This window comes from Lissotriton helveticus, chromosome 4_1, assembly GCF_964261635.1.
Source record: "Lissotriton helveticus chromosome 4_1, aLisHel1.1, whole genome shotgun sequence".
Lineage (NCBI taxonomy): Eukaryota > Metazoa > Chordata > Amphibia > Caudata > Salamandridae > Lissotriton > Lissotriton helveticus.
In genome coordinates, this window is record NC_136063.1 from 970,138,217 (window position 1) to 970,156,425 (window position 18,209).

General features: G+C 33.0%; 11 non-coding genes across 11 annotated transcripts; all 11 read left to right on the top strand.

Moving 5' to 3' along the window:
• The first annotated feature begins 690 nt into the window (after positions 1–690).
• TRNAI-AAU (transfer RNA isoleucine (anticodon AAU)) lies at positions 691–764 on the top strand. The gene has a single exon. It is a non-coding gene; the product is annotated as a tRNA-Ile (tRNA).
• A 1,442-nt stretch (positions 765–2,206) lies between these two features.
• TRNAI-AAU (transfer RNA isoleucine (anticodon AAU)) lies at positions 2,207–2,280 on the top strand. The gene has a single exon. It is a non-coding gene; the product is annotated as a tRNA-Ile (tRNA).
• A 790-nt stretch (positions 2,281–3,070) lies between these two features.
• On the top strand, positions 3,071–3,144 carry TRNAI-AAU (transfer RNA isoleucine (anticodon AAU)). Its single transcript has one exon. It is a non-coding gene; the product is annotated as a tRNA-Ile (tRNA).
• Positions 3,145–5,241: 2,097 nt separating this feature from the next.
• TRNAI-AAU (transfer RNA isoleucine (anticodon AAU)) lies at positions 5,242–5,315 on the top strand. The gene has a single exon. It is a non-coding gene; the product is annotated as a tRNA-Ile (tRNA).
• Positions 5,316–7,836: 2,521 nt separating this feature from the next.
• TRNAI-AAU (transfer RNA isoleucine (anticodon AAU)) lies at positions 7,837–7,910 on the top strand. The gene has a single exon. It is a non-coding gene; the product is annotated as a tRNA-Ile (tRNA).
• A 790-nt stretch (positions 7,911–8,700) lies between these two features.
• On the top strand, positions 8,701–8,774 carry TRNAI-AAU (transfer RNA isoleucine (anticodon AAU)). The gene has a single exon. It is a non-coding gene; the product is annotated as a tRNA-Ile (tRNA).
• Positions 8,775–9,354: 580 nt separating this feature from the next.
• TRNAI-AAU (transfer RNA isoleucine (anticodon AAU)) lies at positions 9,355–9,428 on the top strand. The gene has a single exon. It is a non-coding gene; the product is annotated as a tRNA-Ile (tRNA).
• A 1,442-nt stretch (positions 9,429–10,870) lies between these two features.
• Positions 10,871–10,944, top strand: TRNAI-AAU (transfer RNA isoleucine (anticodon AAU)). The gene has a single exon. It is a non-coding gene; the product is annotated as a tRNA-Ile (tRNA).
• Positions 10,945–11,733: 789 nt separating this feature from the next.
• On the top strand, positions 11,734–11,807 carry TRNAI-AAU (transfer RNA isoleucine (anticodon AAU)). The gene has a single exon. It is a non-coding gene; the product is annotated as a tRNA-Ile (tRNA).
• A 2,958-nt stretch (positions 11,808–14,765) lies between these two features.
• Positions 14,766–14,839, top strand: TRNAI-AAU (transfer RNA isoleucine (anticodon AAU)). The gene has a single exon. It is a non-coding gene; the product is annotated as a tRNA-Ile (tRNA).
• A 2,958-nt stretch (positions 14,840–17,797) lies between these two features.
• On the top strand, positions 17,798–17,871 carry TRNAI-AAU (transfer RNA isoleucine (anticodon AAU)). The gene has a single exon. It is a non-coding gene; the product is annotated as a tRNA-Ile (tRNA).
• Positions 17,872–18,209: the final 338 nt, after the last annotated feature.

Genomic DNA, 18,209 nt, shown 5'->3' on the forward strand with positions numbered 1-18,209 from the left:
CTGCATATGCTGGACCTCCAGCTAGCTGTGCAAAATGGCCTCTTAGCTCAGATGGTTAGAGCTTGGTGCTAATAACGCCAAGGTCACAGGTTCGATCCCTGTACAGGCCAAGTTTAATTGTTTGAACAAAGATGAATTTTTCTTGTGTCTCATTTTGGACTGTTTATCTCCTTGAATCACACGCTGCTTGAAGGATTGAATGGAATCAGTAGCATTTCATCATCTGCAAATTCTTCAAAAGTATTCTATATATTTAGTGAGCCTATTAGTTTAGTCTGTTAGAGCATGAAGTTAAAAACGCAAAGGACATAATTTCAATCAGTCTCCAAGCCAATACTTGATGCTCCTTTAATGTTGAAAATAGATGTATTTTCTTCTGTATCATGTTTACCTCCATATTTCCTTTGCGCAGAAGCTGATAGAATGATTAGATGAATCAATTGAATATAGGTGATGAATATTTATTTATTGCTAAACCACGTGGAAAAAACGTTACTGGTTCAAAATTCTAACACTAAGTATGGAAATCTCTTTTGTATTGCAATTTTTTTGAAGTCATATTAGTTTCTTCATGTTGATAATATGAAAGTTAATTCATGTTAAACAGCTGAAATTAAGCTTTCCAAATCTCCCGGTTGAACTATCATTAGCACTGCTTCCTGTGCTGGTCCTCCAGAAGATGTGCAAATTGGCCTGTTAGCTCAGTTGGTTAGAGCGTGGTGCTAATAACGCCAAGGTCACAGGTTCGATCCCTGTACAGGCCAAGTTTAATTCTTTGAAAAAAGATGAATATTTCTTGTGTCTCATTTTGGACTGTTTATCTCCTTGGATCAAACGCTGCTTGAAGGATTGGATGAATACATTTGATATATTTATAGAATTAATTACTATTCTTAAAGCGCCTGGAATATCTATTAATGGTTCTAAGTTCTAACGCCAAGTAACTAAATCTTTTATTTATTGCAATTTATTGAGATCATTTTTGTTTAGTCTTGTTGATAATATATAAAGATACTATGAATGTAAACAGCTGAATATAAGCTTTCCAACTATCCCGGATTAACAATCAGTAGGACTTCATCATCTGCTTCATCTTCAATAGTATGCTATATATTTAGTGACTCTATTAGTTTAGTCTGTTAGAGCATGAAGTTAAAAACGCCAAGGACATACTTTCAATCAGTCTCCAAGCCAATACTTGATGCTCCTTTAATGTTGAAAATAGATGTATTTTCTACTGTATCATGTTTATCTCTATATTTCCTTTGAGGAGAAGCTGATAAAATGATTAGATGAATCAATTCAATATAGGTGATGAATATTTATTTATTGCTTAACCACATAAAAAAACGTTAATGGTTCTAAGTTCTAACACTAAGTATGAAAATCTCTTTTGTATTGTATTTTTTTTAAGTCATATTAGTTTCTTCATGTTGATAATATATAACAATAACTTCATGGTAAACTGCTGAAATTAAGTTTTCCAAATCTCCTGGGTTAACTATCATTTGCCCTTCTTCATTTGCTGGACCTCCAGGTAGTTGTGCAAAATGGCCTGTTAGCTCAGATGGTTAGAGCGTGGTGCTAATAACGCCAAGGTCACAGGTTTGATCCCTGTACAGGCCAAGTTTAATTGTTTGAACAAAGATGAATTTTTCTTGTGTCTCATTTTGGACTGTTTATCTCCTTGAATCACACGCTGCTTGAAGGATTGGATGGAATCAGTAGCATTTCATCATCTGCAAATTCTTCAAAAGTATTCTATATATTTAGTGAGCCTATTAGTTTAGTCTGTTAGAGCATGAAGTTAAAAACGCAAAGGACATAATTTCAATCAGTCTCCAAGCCAATACTTGATGCTCCTTTAATGTTGAAAATAGATGTATTTTCTTCTGTATCATGTTTACCTCCATATTTCCTTTGCGCAGAAGCTGATAGAATGATTAGATGAATCAATTGAATATAGGTGATGAATATTTATTTATTGCTAAACCACGTGGAAAAAACGTTACTGGTTCAAAATTCTAACACTAAGTATGGAAATCTCTTTTGTATTGCAATTTTTTTGAAGTCATATTAGTTTCTTCATGTTGATAATATGAAAGTTAATTCATATTAAACAGCTGAAATTAAGCTTTCCAAACCTCCCCGTTGAACTATCATTAGCACTGCTTCCTGTGCTGGTCCTCCAGAAGATGTGCAAATTGGCCTGTTAGCTCAGTTGGTTAGAGCGTGGTGCTAATAACACCAAGGTCACAGGTTCGATCCCTGTACGGGCCAAGTTTAATTCTTTGAAAAAAGATGAATATTTCTTGTGTCTCATTTTGGACTGTTTATCTCCTTGGATCAAACGCTGCTTGAAGGATTGGATGAATACATTTGATATATTTATAGAATTAATTACTATTCTTAAAGCGCCTGGAATATCTATTAATGGTTCTAAGTTCTAACGCCAAGTAACTAAATCTTTTATTTATTGCAATTTATTGAGATCATTTTTGTTTAGTCTTGTTGATAATATATAAAGATACTATGAATGTAAACAGCTGAATATAAGCTTTCCAACTATCCCGGATTAACAATCAGTAGGACTTCATCATCTGCTTCATCTTCAATAGTATGCTATATATTTAGTGACTCTATTAGTTTAGTCTGTTAGAGCATGAAGTTAAAAACGCCAAGGGCATACTTTCAATCAGTCTCCAAGCCAATACTTGATGCTCCTTTAATGTTGAAAATAGATGTATTTTCTACTGTATCATGTTTATCTCTATATTTCCTTTGAGGAGTAGCTGATAAAATGATTAGATGAATCAATTCAATATAGGTGATGAATATTTATTTATTGCTTAACCACATGAAAAAAACGTTAATGGTTCTAAGTTCTAACACTAAGTATGAAAATCTCTTTTGTATTGTATTTTTTTTTAAGTCATATTAGTTTCTGCATGTTGATAATATATAACAATAACTTCATGGTAAACTGCTGAAATTAAGTTTTCCAAATCTCCTGGGTTAACTATCATTTGCCCTTCTTCATTTGCTGGACCTCCAGGTAGTTGTGCAAAATGGCCTGTTAGCTCAGATGGTTAGAGCGTGGTGCTAATAACGCCAAGGTCACAGGTTCGATCCCTGTACAGGCCAAGTTCAATTGTTTGAACAAAGATGAATTTTTCTTGTGTCTCATTTTGGACTGTTAATCTTCTTGAATCACACGCTGCTTGAAGGATTGGATGGAATCAGTAGCATTTCATCAGCTGCTAATTCTTCAAAATTATTCTATATATTTAGTGAGCCTATTAGTTTAGTCTGTTAGAGCATGAAGTTAAAAACGCAAAGGACATAATTTCAATCAGTCTCCTAGCCAATATTTCAAGCTCCTTTAATGTTGAAAATAGATGTATTTTCTTCTGTATCATGTTTACATCCATATTTCCTTTGCGCAGAAGCTGATAGAATGATTAGATGAATCAATTGAATATAGGTGATGAATATTTATTTATTGCTAAACCACGTGGAAAAAACGTTACTGGTTCAAAATTCTAACACTAAGTATGGAAATCTCTTTTGTATTGCAATTTTTTTGAAGTCATATTAGTTTCTTCATGTTGATAATATGAAAGTTAATTCATATTAAACAGCTGAAATTAAGCTTTCCAAATCTCCCGGTTGAACTATCATTAGCACTGCTTCCTGTGCTGGTCCTCCAGAAGATGTGTAAATTGGCCTTTTAGCTCAGTTGGTTAGAGCGTGGTGCTAATAACGCCAAGGTCACAGGTTCGATCCCTGTACAAGCCAAGTTTAATTCTTTGAAAAAGATTAATTTTTCTTGTGTCTCATTTTGGACTGTTTATCTCCTTGGATCAAACGCTGCTTGAAGGACTGGATGAATACATTTGATATAATTATAGAATTAATTACTATTCTTAAAGCGCCTGGAATATCTATTAATGGTTCTAAGTTCTAACGCCAAGTAACTAAATCTCTTATTTATAGCAATTTATTGAGATCATTTTTGTTTAGTCTTGTTGATAATATATAAAGATACTATGAATGTAAATAGCTGAATATAAGCTTTCCAACTATCCCGGATTAACAATCAGTAGGACTTCATCATCTGCTTCATCTTCAATAGTATGCTATATATTTAGTGACTCTATTAGTTTAGTCTGTTAGAGCATGAAGTTAAAAACGACAAGGACATACTTTCAATCAGTCTCCAAGCCAATACTTGATGCTCCTTTAATGTTGAAAATAGATGTATTTTCTACTGTATCATGTTTATCTCTATATTTCCTTTGAGGAGAAGCTGATAAAATGATTAGATGAATCAATTCAATATAGGTGATGAATATTTATTTATTGCTTAACCACATGGAAAAAACATTAATGGTTCTAAGTTCTAACACTAAGTATGAAAATCTCTTTTGTATTGTAATTTTTTTTAAGTCATATTAGTTTCTTCATGTTGATAATATATAACAATAACTTCATGGTAAACTGCTGAAATTAAGCTTTCCAAATCTCCTGGGTTAACTATCATTTGCCCTTCTTCATTTGCTGGACCTCCATGTAGTGGTGCAAAGTGACCTGTTAGCTCAGATGGTTAGAGCGTGGTGCTAATAACGCCACGGTCACTAGTTCGATCCCTGTACAGGCCAAGTTCAATTGTTTGAACAAATATGAATTTTTCTTGAGTCTCATTTTGGACTGTTAATCTTCTTGAATCACACGCTGCTTGAAGGATTGGATGGAATCAGTAGCATTTCATCATCTGCTAATTCTTCAAAAGTATTCTATATATTTAGTGAGCCTATTAGTTTAGTCTGTTAGAGCATGAAGTTAAAAACGCAAAGGACATAATTTCAATCAGTCTCCAAGCCAATACTTGATTCTCCTTTAATGTTGAAAATAGATGTATTTTCTCTGTATCATGTTTACCTCTATATTTCCTTTGCGCAGAAGCTGATAGAATGATTAGATGAATCAATTGAATATAGGTGATGAATATTTATTTATTGCTAAACCACGTGGAAAAATACGTTAGTGGTTCAAAATTCTAACACTAAGTATGGAAATCTCTTTTGTATTGCAATTTTTTGGAAGTCATATTAGTTTCTTCATGTTGATAATATGAAAGTTAATTCATATTAAACAGCTGAAATTAAGCTTTCCAAATCTCCCGGTTGAACTATCATTAGCACTGCTTCCTGTGCTGGTCCTCCAGAAGATGTGTAAATTGGCCTTTTAGCTCAGTTGGTTAGAGCGTGGTGCTAATAACGCCAAGGTCACAGGTTCGATCCCTGTACAGGCCAAGTTTAATTCTTTGAAAAAGATTAATTTTTCTTGTGTCTCATTTTGGACTGTTTATCTCCTTGGATCAAACGCTGCTTGAAGGACTGGATGAATACATTTGATATAATTATAGAATTAATTACTATTCTTAAAGCGCCTGGAATATCTATTAATGGTTCTAAGTTCTAACGCCAAGTAACTAAATCTCTTATTTATAGCAATTTATTGAGATCATTTTTGTTTAGTCTTGTTGATAATATATAAAGATACTATGAAAGTAAATAGCTGAATATAAGCTTTCCAACTATCCCGGATTAACAATCAGTAGGACTTCATCATCTGCTTCATCTTCAATAGTATGCTATATATTTAGTGACTCTATTAGTTTAGTCTGTTAGAGCATGAAGTTAAAAACGACAAGGACATACTTTCAATCAGTCTCCAAGCCAATACTTGATGCTCCTTTAATGTTGAAAATAGATGTATTTTCTACTGTATCATGTTTATCTCTATATTTCCTTTGAGGAGAAGCTGATAAAATGATTAGATGAATCAATTCAATATAGGTGATGAATATTTATTTATTGCTTAACCACATGGAAAAAACATTAATGGTTCTAAGTTCTAACACTAAGTATGAAAATCTCTTTTGTATTGTAATTTTTTTTAAGTCATATTAGTTTCTTCATGTTGATAATATATAACAATAACTTCATGGTAAACTGCTGAAATTAAGCTTTCCAAATCTCCTGGGTTAACTATCATTTGCCCTTCTTCATTTGCTGGACCTCCATGTAGTGGTGCAAAATGACCTGTTAGCTCAGATGGTTAGAGCGTGGTGCTAATAACGCCACGGTCACTAGTTCGATCCCTGTACAGGCCAAGTTCAATTGTTTGAACAAATATGAATTTTTCTTGTGTCTCATTTTGGACTGTTAATCTTCTTGAATCACACGCTGCTTGAAGGATTGGATGGAATCAGTAGCATTTCATCATCTGCTAATTCTTCAAAAGTATTCTATATATTTAGTGAGCCTATTAGTTTAGTCAGTTAGAGCATTAAGTTAAAAACGCAAAGGACATAATTTCAATCAGTCTCCAAGCCAATATTTGAAGCTCCTTTAATGTTGAAAATAGATGTATTTTCTTCTGTATCATGTTTACCTCCATATTTCCTTTGCGCAGAAGCTGATAGAATGATTAGATGAATCAATTGAATATAGGTGATGAATATTTATTTATTGCTAAACCACGTGGAAAAAACGTTACTGGTTCAAAATTCTAACACTAAGTATGGAAATCTCTTTTGTATTGCAATTTTTTTGAAGTCATATTAGTTTCTTCATGTTGATAATATGAAAGTTAATTCATATTAAACAGCTGAAATTAAGCTTTCCAAATCTCCCGGTTGAACTATCATTAGCACTGCTTCCTGTGCTGGTCCTCCAGACGATGTGCAAATTGGCCTGTTAGCTCAGTTGGTTAGACCGTGGTACTAATAACGCCAAGGTCACAGGTTCGATCCCTGTACAGGCCAAGTTTAATTCTTTGAAAAAAGATTAATTTTTCTTGTGTCTCATTTTGGACTGTTTATCTCCTTGGATCAAACGCTGCTTGAAGGATTGGATGAATACATTTGATATAATTATAGAATTAATTACTATTCTTAAAGCGCCTGGAATATCTATTAATGGTTCTAAGTTCTTACACTAAGTATGAAAATCTCTTTTGTATTGTAATTTTTTTTAAGTCATATTAGTTTCTTCATGTTGATAATATATAACAATAACTTCATGGTAAACTGCTGAAATTAAGCTTTCCAAATCTCCTGGGTTAACTATCATTTGCCCTTCTTCATTTGCTGGACCTCCAGGTAGTTGTGCAAAATGGCCTGTTAGCTCAGATGGTTAGAGCATGGTGCTAATAACACCAAGGTCACAGGTTCGATCCCTGTACAGGCCAAGTTTAATTGTTTGAAAAAAGATTAATTTTTCTAGTGTCTCATTTTGGACTGTTTATCTCCTTGAATCACACGCTGCTTGAAGGATTGGATGGAATCAGTAGCATTTCATCATCTGCTAATTCTTCAAAAGTATTCTATATATTTAGTGAGCCTATTAGTTTAGTCTGTTAGAGCATGAAGTTAAAAACGCAAAGGACATAATTTCAATCAGTCTCCAAGCCAATACTTGATTCTCCTTTAATGTTGAAAATAGATGTATTTTCTCTGTATCATGTTTACCTCTATATTTCCTTTGCGCAGAAGCTGATAGAATGATTAGATGAATCAATTGAATATAGGTGATGAATATTTATTTATTGCTAAACCACGTGGAAAAAACGTTAGTGGTTCAAAATTCTAACACTAAGTGTGGAAATCTCTTTTGTATTGCAATTTTTTTGAAGTCATATTAGTTTCTTCATGTTGATAATATGAAAGTTAATTCATATTAAACAGCTGAAATTAAGCTTTCCAAATCTCCCGGTTGAACTATCATTAGCACTGCTTCGTGTGCTGGTCCTCCAGAAGATGTGCAAATTGGCCTTTTAGCTCAGTTGGTTAGAGCGTGGTGCTAATAACGCCAAGGTCACAGGTTCGATCCCTGTACAGGCCAAGTTTAATTCTTTGAAAAAAGATTAATTTTTCTTGTGTCTCATTTTGGACTGTTTATCTCCTTGGATCAAACGCTGCTTGAAGGACTGGATGAATACATTTAATATAATTATAGAATTAATTACTATTCTTAAAGCGCTTGGAATATCTATTAATGATTCTAAGTTCTAACGCCAAGTAACTAAATCTCTTATTTATAGGAATTTATTGAGATCATTTTTGTTTAGTCTTGTTGATAATATATAAAGATACTATGAATGTAAACAGCTGAATATAAGCTTTCCAACTATCCCGGATTAACAATCAGTAGGACTTCATCATCTGCTTCATCTTCAATAGTATGCTATATATTTAGTGACTCTATTAGTTTAGTCTGTTAGAGCATGAAGTTAAAATCGACAAGGACATACTTTCAATCAGTCTCCAAACCAATACTTGATGCTCCTTTAATGTTGAAAATAGATGTATTTTCTACTGTATCATGTTTATCTCTATATTTCCTTTGAGGAGAAGCTGATAAAATGATTAGATGAATCAATTCAATATAGGTGATGAATATTTATTTATTGCTTAACCACATGGAATTTTTTTTAATGGTTCTAAGTTCTAACACTAAGTATGTAAATCTCTTTTGTATTGTAATTTTTTTTAAGTCATATTAGTTTCTTCATGTTGATAATATATAACAATAACTTCATGGTAAACTGCTGAAATTAAGCTTTCCAAATCTCCTGGGTTAACTATCATTTGCCCTTCTTCATATGCTGGACCTCCAGCTAGCTGTGCAAAATGGCCTGTTAGCTCAGATGGTTAGAGCGTGGTGCTAATAACGCCAAGGTCACAGGTTCGATCCCTGTACAGGCCAAGTTTAATTGTTTGAACAAAGATGAATTTTTCTTGTGTCTCATTTTGGACTGTTTATCTCCTTGAATCACACGCTGCTTGAAGGATTGGATGGAATCAGTAGCATTTCATCATCTGCAAATTCTTCAAAAGTATTCTATATATTTAGTGAGCCTATTAGTTTAGTCTGTTAGAGCATGAAGTTAAAAACGCAAAGGACATAATTTCAATCAGTCTCCAAGCCAATACTTGATGCTCCTTTAATGTTGAAAATAGATGTATTTTCTTCTGTATCATGTTTACCTCCATATTTCCTTTGTGCAGAAGCTGATAGAATGATTAGATGAATCAATTGAATATAGGTGATGAATATTTATTTATTGCTAAACCACGTGGAAAAAACGTTACTGGTTCAAAATTCTAACACTAAGTATGGAAATCTCTTTTGTATTGCAATTTTTTTGAAGTCATATTAGTTTCTTCATGTTGATAATATGAAAGTTAATTCATGTTAAACAGCTGAAATTAAGCTTTCCAAATCTCCCGGTTGAACTATCATTAGCACTGCTTCCTGTGCTGGTCCTCCAGAAGATGTGCAAATTGGCCTGTTAGCTCAGTTGGTTAGAGCATGGTGCTAATAACGCCAAGGTCACAGGTTCGATCCCTGTACAGGCCAAGTTTAATTCTTTGAAAAAAGATGAATATTTCTTGTGTCTCATTTTGGACTGTTTATCTCCTTGGATCAAACGCTGCTTGAAGGATTGGATGAATACGTTTGATATATTTATAGAATTAATTACTATTCTTAAAGCGCCTGGAATATCTATTAATGGTTCTAAGTTCTAACGCCAAGTAACTAAATCTTTTATTTATTGCAATTTATTGAGATCATTTTTGTTTAGTCTTGTTGATAATATATAAAGATACTATGAATGTAAACAGCTGAATATAAGCTTTCCAACTATCCCGGATTAACAATCAGTAGGACTTCATCATCTGCTTCATCTTCAATAGTATGCTATATATTTAGTGACTCTATTAGTTTAGTCTGTTAGAGCATGAAGTTAAAAACGCCAAGGACATACTTTCAATCAGTCTCCAAGCCAATACTTGATGCTCCTTTAATGTTGAAAATAGATGTATTTTCTACTGTATCATGTTTATCTCTATATTTCCTTTGAGGAGAAGCTGATAAAATGATTAGATGAATCAATTCAATATAGGTGATGAATATTTATTTATTGCTTAACCACATAAAAAAACGTTAATGGTTCTAAGTTCTAACACTAAGTATGAAAATCTCTTTTGTATTGTATTTTTTTTAAGTCATATTAGTTTCTTCATGTTGATAATATATAACAATAACTTCATGGTAAACTGCTGAAATTAAGTTTTCCAAATCTCCTGGGTTAACTATCATTTGCCCTTCTTCATTTGCTGGACCTCCAGGTAGTTGTGCAAAATGGCCTGTTAGCTCAGATGGTTAGAGCGTGGTGCTAATAACACCAAGGTCACAGGTTCGATCCCTGTACAGGCCAAGTTCAATTGTTTGAACAAAGATGAATTTTTCTTGTGTCTCATTTTGGACTGTTAATCTTCTTGAATCACACGCTGCTTGAAGGATTGGATGGAATCAGTAGCATTTCATCATCTGCTAATTCTTCAAAAGTATTCTATATATTTAGTGAGCCTATTAGTTTAGTCTGTTAGAGCATGAAGTTAAAAACGCAAAGGACATAATTTCAATCAGTCTCCTAGCCAATATTTGAAGCTCCTTTAATGTTGAAAATAGATGTATTTTCTTCTGTATCATGTTTACATCCATATTTCCTTTGCACAGAAGCTGATAGAATGATTAGATGAATCAATTGAATATAGGTGATGAATATTTATTTATTGCTAAACCACGTGGAAAAAACGTTACTGGTTCAAAATTCTAACACTAAGTATGGAAATCTCTTTTGTATTGCAATTTTTTTGAAGTCATATTAGTTTCTTCATGTTGATAATATGAAAGTTAATTCATATTAAACAGCTGAAATTAAGCTTTCCAAATCTCCCGGTTGAACTATCATTAGCACTGCTTCGTGTGCTGCTCCTCCAGAAGATATGCAAATTGGCCTTTTAGCTCAGTTGGTTAGAGCGTGGTGCTAATAACGCCAAGGTCACAGGTTCGATCCCTGTACAGGCCAAGTTTAATTCTTTGAAAAAAGATTAATTTTTCTTGTGTCTCATTTTGGACTGTTTATCTCCTTGGATCAAACGCTGCTTGAAGGACTGGATGAATACATTTAATATAATTATAGAATTAATTACTATTCTTAAAGCGCTTGGAATATCTATTAATGATTCTAAGTTCTAACGCCAAGTAACTAAATCTCTTATTTATAGCAATTTATTGATATCATTTTTGTTTAGTCTTGTTGATAATATATAAAGATACTATGAATGTAAACAGCTGAATATAAGCTTTCCAACTATCCCGGATTAACAATCAGTAGGACTGCATCATCTGCTTCATCTTCAATAGTATGCTATATATTTAGTGACTCTATTAGTTTAGTCTGTTAGAGCATGAAGTTAAAAACGACAAGGACATACTTTCAATCAGTCTCCAAACCAATACTTGATGCTCCTTTAATGTTGAAAATAGATGTATTTTCTACTGTATCATGTTTATCTCTATATTTCCTTTGAGGAGAAGCTGATAAAATGATTAGATGAATCAATTCAATATAGGTGATGAATATTTATTTATTGCTTAACCACATGAAAAAAACGTTAATGGTTCTAAGTTCTAACACTAAGTATGAAAATCTCTTTTGTATTGTATTTTTTTTAAGTCATATTAGTTTTTTCATGTTGATAATATATAACAATAACTTCATGGTAAACTGCTGAAATTAAGTTTTCCAAATCTCCTGGGTTAACTATTATTTGCCCTTCTTCATTTGCTGGACATCCAGGTAGTTGTGCAAAATGGCCTGTTAGCTCAGATGGTTAGAGCGTGGTGCTAATAACGCCAAGGTCACAGGTTCGATCCCTGTACAGGCCAAGTTCAATTGTTTGAACAAAGATGAATTTTTCTTGTGTCTCATTTTGGACTGTTAATCTTCTTGAATCACACGCTGCTTGAAGGATTGGATGGAATCAGTAGCATTTCATCATCTGCTAATTCTTCAAAAGTATTCTATATATTTAGTGAGCCTATTAGTTTAGTCTGTTAGAGCATGAAGTTAAAAACGCAAAGGACATAATTTCAATCAGTCTCCAAGCCAATACTTGATGCTCCTTTAATGTTGAAAATAGATGTATTTTCTTCTGTATCATGTTTACCTCCATATTTCCTTTGCGCAGAAGCTGATAGAATGATTAGATGAATCAATTGAATATAGGTGATGAATATTTATTTATTGCTAAACCACGTGGAAAAAACGTTAGTGGTTCAAAATTCTAACACTAAGTATGGAAATCCCTTTTGTATTGCAATTTTTTTGAAGTCATATTAGTTTCTTCATGTTGATAATATGAAAGTTAATTCATATTAAACAGCTGAAATTAAGCTTTCCAAATCTCCCGGTTGAACTATCATTAGCACTGCTTCAGGTGCTGGTCCTCCAGAAGATGTGCAAATCGGCCTTTTAGCTCAGTTGGTTAGAGTGTGGTGCTAATAACGCCAAGGTCACAGATTCGATCTATGTACAGGCCAAGTTTAATTCTTTGAAAAAGATTAATTTTTCTTGTGTCTCATTTTGGACTGTTTATCTCCTTGGATCAAACGCTGCTTGAAGGACTGGATGAATACATTTGATATAATTATAGAATTAATTACTAATCTTAAAGCGCCTGGAATATCTATTAATGGTTCTAAGTTCTAACGCCAAGTAACTAAATCTCTTATTTATAGCAATTTATTGAGATCATTTTTGTTTAGTCTTGTTGATAATATATAAAGATACTATGAATGTAAATAGCTGAATATAAGCTTTCCAACTATCCCGGATTAACAATCAGTAGGACTTCATCATCTGCTTCATCTTCAATAGTATGCTATATATTTAGTGACTCTATTAGTTTAGTCTGTTAGAGCATGAAGTTAAAAACGACAAGGACATACTTTCAATCAGTCTCCAAGCCAATACTTGATGCTCCTTTAATGTTGAAAATAGATGTATTTTCTACTGTATCATGTTTATCTCTATATTTCCTTTGAGGAGAAGCTGATAAAATGATTAGATGAATCAATTCAATATAGGTGATGAATATTTATTTATTGCTTAACCACATGAAAAAAACGTTAATGGTTCTAAGTTCTAACACTAAGTATGAAAATCTCTTTTGTATTGTATTTTTTTTAAGTCATATTAGTTTCTTCATGTTGATAATATATAACAATAACTTCATGGTAAACTGCTGAAATTAAGTTTTCCAAATCTCCTGGGTTAACTATTATTTGCCCTTCTTCATTTGCTGGACATCCAGGTAGATGTGCAAAATGGCCTGTTAGCTCAGATGGTTAGAGCGTGGTGCTAATAACGCCAAGGTCACAGGTTCTTTCCCTGTACAGGCCAAGTTCAATTGTTTGAACAAAGATGAATTTTTCTTGTGTCTCATTTTGGACTGTTAATCTTCTTGAATCACACGCTGCTTGAAGGATTGGCTGGAATCAGTAGCATTTCATCATCTGCTAATTCTTCAAAAGTATTCTATATATTTAGTGAGCCTATTAGTTTAGTCTGTTAGAGCATGAAGTTAAAAACGCAAAGGACATAATTTCAATCAGTCTCCAAGCCAATACTTGATGCTCCTTTAATGTTGAAAATAGATGTATTTTCTTCTGTATCATGTTTACCTCCATATTTCCTTTGCGCAGAAGCTGATAGAATGATTAGATGAATCAATTGAATATAGGTGATGAATATTTATTTATTGCTAAACCACGTGGAAAAAACGTTAGTGGTTCAAAATTCTAACACTAAGTATGGAAATCCCTTTTGTATTGCAATTTTTTTGAAGTCATATTAGTTTCTTCATGTTGATAATATGAAAGTTAATTCATATTAAACAGCTGAAATTAAGCTTTCCAAATCTCCCGGTTGAACTATCATTAGCACTGCTTCCTGTGCTGGTCCTCCAGAAGATGTGCAAATTGGCCTTTTAGCTCAGTTGGTTAGAGCGTGGTGCTAATAACGCCAAGGTCACAGATTCGATCCCTGTACAGGCCAAGTTTAATTCTTTGAAAAAGATTAATTTTTCTTGTGTCTCATTTTGGACTGTTTATCTCCTTGGATCAAACGCTGCTTGAAGGACTGGATGAATACATTTGATATAATTATAGAATTAATTACTATTCTTAAAGCGCCTGGAATATCTATTAATGGTTCTAAGTTCTAACGCCAAGTAACTAAATCTCTTATTTATAGCAATTTATTGAGATCATTTTTGTTTAGTCTTGTTGATAATATATAAAGATACTATGAATGTAAATATCTGAATATAAGCTTTCCAACTATCCCGGATTAACAATCAGTAGGACTTCATCATCTGCTTCATCTTCAATAGTATGCTATATATTTAGTGACTCTATTAGTTTAGTCTGTTAGAGCATGAAGTTAAAAACGACAAGGACATACTTTCAATCAGTCTCCAAGCCAATACTTGATGCTCCTTTAATGTTGAAAATAGATGTATTTTCTACTGTATCATGTTTATCTCTATATTTCCTTTGAGGAGAAGCTGATAAAATGATTAGATGAATCAATTCAATATAGGTGATGAATATTTATTTATTGCTTAACCACATGGAAAAAACGTTAATGGTTCTAAGTTCTAACACTAAGTATGAAAATCTCTTTTGTATTGTATTTTTTTTAAGTCATATTAGTTTCTTCATGTGGATAATATATAACAATAACTTCATGGTAAACGGCTGAAATTAAGTTTTCCAAATCTCCTGGGTTAACTATTATTTGCCCTTCTTCATTTGCTGGACATCCAGGTAGTTGTGCAAAATGGCCTGTTAGCTCAGATGGTTAGAGCGTGGTGCTAATAACGCCAAGGTCACAGGTTCGATCCCTGTACAGGCCAAGTTCTATTGTTTGAACAAAGATGAATTTTTCTTGTGTCTCATTTTGGACTGTTAATCTTCTTGAATCACACGCTGCTTGAAGGATTGGATGGAATCAGTAGCATTTCATCATCTTCTAATTCTTCAAAAGTATTCTATATATTTAGTGAGCCTATTAGTTTAGTCTGTTAGAGCATGAAGTTAAAAACGCAAAGGACATAATTTCAATCAGTCTCCAAGCCAATACTTGATGCTCCTTTAATGTTGAAAATAGATGTATTTTCTTCTGTATCATGTTTACCTCCATATTTCCTTTGCGCAGAAGCTGATAGAATGATTAGATGAATCAATTGAATATAGGTGATGAATATTTATTTATTGCTAAACCACGTGGAAAAAACGTTAGTGGTTCAAAATTCTAACACTAAGTATGGAAATCCCTTTTGTATTGCAATTTTTTTGAAGTCATATTAGTTTCTTCATGTTGATAATATGAAAGTTAATTCATATTAAACAGCTGAAATTAAGCTTTCCAAATCTCCCGGTTGAACTATCATTAGCACTGCTTCCTGTGCTGGTCCTCCAGAAGATGTGCAAATTGGCCTTTTAGCTCAGTTGGTTAGAGCGTGGTGCTAATAATGCCAAGGTCACAGATTCGATCCCTGTACAGGCCAAGTTTAATTCTTTGAAAAAGATAAATTTTTCTTGTGTCTCATTTTGGACTGTTTATCTCCTTGGATCAAACGCTGCTTGAAGGACTGGATGAATACATTTGATATAATTATAGAATTAATTACTATTCTTAAAGCGCCTGGAACATCTATTAATGGTTCTAAGTTCTAACGCCAAGTAACTAAATCTCTTATTTATAGCAATTTATTGAGATCATTTTTGTTTAGTCTTGTTGATAATATATAAAGATACTATGAATGTAAATATCTGAATATAAGCTTTCCAACTATCCCGGATTAACAATCAGTAGGACTTCATCATCTGCTTCATCTTCAATAGTATGCTATATATTTAGTGACTCTATTAGTTTAGTCTGTTAGAGCATGAAGTTAAAAACGACAAGGACATACTTTCAATCAGTCTCCAAGCCAATACTTGATGCTCCTTTAATGTTGAAAATAGATGTATTTTCTACTGTATCATGTTTATCTCTATATTTCCTTTGAGGAGAAGCTGATAAAATGATTAGATGAATCAATTCAATATAGGTGATGAATATTTATTTATTGCTTAACCACATGGAAAAAACGTTAATGGTTCTAAGTTCTAACACTAAGTATGAAAATCTCTTTTGTATTGTATTTTTTTTAAGTCATATTAGTTTCTTCATGTGGATAATATATAACAATAACTTCATGGTAAACGGCTGAAATTAAGTTTTCCAAATCTCCTGGGTTAACTATTATTTGCCCTTCTTCATTTGCTGGACATCCAGGTAGTTGTGCATAATGGCCTGTTAGCTCAGAAGGTTAGAGCGTGGTGCTAATAACGCCAAGGTCACAGGTTCGATCCCTGTACAGGCCAAGTTCTATTGTTTGAACAAAGATGAATTTTTCTTGTGTCTCATTTTGGACTGTTAATCTTCTTGAATCACACGCTGCTTGAAGGATTGGATGGAATCAGTAGCATTTCATCATCTTCTAATTCTTCAAAAGTATTCTATATATTTAGTGAGCCTATTAGTTTAGTCTGTTAGAGCATGAAGTTAAAAACGCAAAGGACATAATTTCAATCAGTCTCCAAGCCAATACTTGATGCTCCTTTAATGTTGAAAATAGATGTATTTTCTTCTGTATCATGTTTACCTCCATATTTCCTTTGCGCAGAAGCTGATAGAATGATTAGATGAATCAATTGAATATAGGTGATGAATATTTATTTATTGCTAAACCACGTGGAAAAAACGTTAGTGGTTCAAAATTCTAACACTAAGTATGGAAATCCCTTTTGTATTGCAATTTTTTTGAAGTCATATTAGTTTCTTCATGTTGATAATATGAAAGTTAATTCATATTAAACAGCTGAAATTAAGCTTTCCAAATCTCCCGGTTGAACTATCATTAGCACTGCTTCCTGTGCTGGTCCTCCAGAAGATGTGCAAATCGGCCTTTTAGCTCAGTTGGTTAGAGCGTGGTGCTAATAACGCCAAGGTCACAGATTCGATCCCTGTACAGGCCAAGTTTAATTCTTTGAAAAAGATTAATTTTTCTTGTGTCTCATTTTGGACTGTTTATCTCCTTGGATCAAAAGCTGCTTGAAGGATTGGATGAATACATTTGATATAATTATAGAATTAATTACTATTCTTAAAGCGCCTGGAATATCTATTAATGGTTCTAAGTTCTAACGCCAAGTAACTAAATCTCTTATTTATTGCAATTTATTGAGATCATTTTTGTTTAGTCTTGTTGATAATATATAAAGATACTATGAATGTAAACAGCTGAATATAAGCTTTCCAACTATCCCGGATTAACAATCAGTAGGACTTCATCATCTGCTTCATCTTCAGTAGTATGCTATATATTTAGTGACTCTATTAGTTTAGTCTGTTAGAGCATGAAGTTAAAAACGACAAGGACATACTTTCAATCAGTCTCCAAGCCAATACTTGATGCTCCTTTAATGTTGAAAATAGATGTATTTTCTACTGTATCATGTTTATCTCTATATTTCCTTTGAGGAGAAGCTGATAAAATGATTAGATGAATCAATTCAATATAGGTGATGAATATTTATTTATTGCTTAACCACATGGAAAAAACGTTAATGGTTCTAAGTTCTAACACTAAGTATGAAAATCTCTTTTGTATTGTATTTTTTTTAAGTCATATTAGTTTCTTCATGTGGATAATATATAACAATAACTTCATGGTAAACGGCTGAAATTAAGTTTTCCAAATCTCCTGGGTTAACTATTATTTGCCCTTCTTCATTTGCTGGACATCCAGGTAGTTGTGCAAAATGGCCTGTTAGCTCAGATGGTTAGAGCGTGGTGCTAATAACGCCAAGGTCACAGGTTCGATCCCTGTACAGGCCAAGTTTAATTGTTTGAAAAAAGATTAATTTTTCTAGTGTCTCATTTTGGACTGTTTATCTCCTTGAATCACACGCTGCTTGAAGGATTGGATGGAATCAGTAGCATTTCATCATCTGCTAATTCTTCAAAAGTATTCTATATATTTAGTGAGCCTATTAGTTTAGTCTGTTAGAGCATGAAGTTAAAAACGCAAAGGACATAATTTCAATCAGTCTCCAAGCCAATACTTGATTCTCCTTTAATGTTGAAAATAGATGTATTTTCTCTGTATCATGTTTACCTCTATATTTCCTTTGCGCAGAAGCTGATAGAATGATTAGATGAATCAATTGAATATA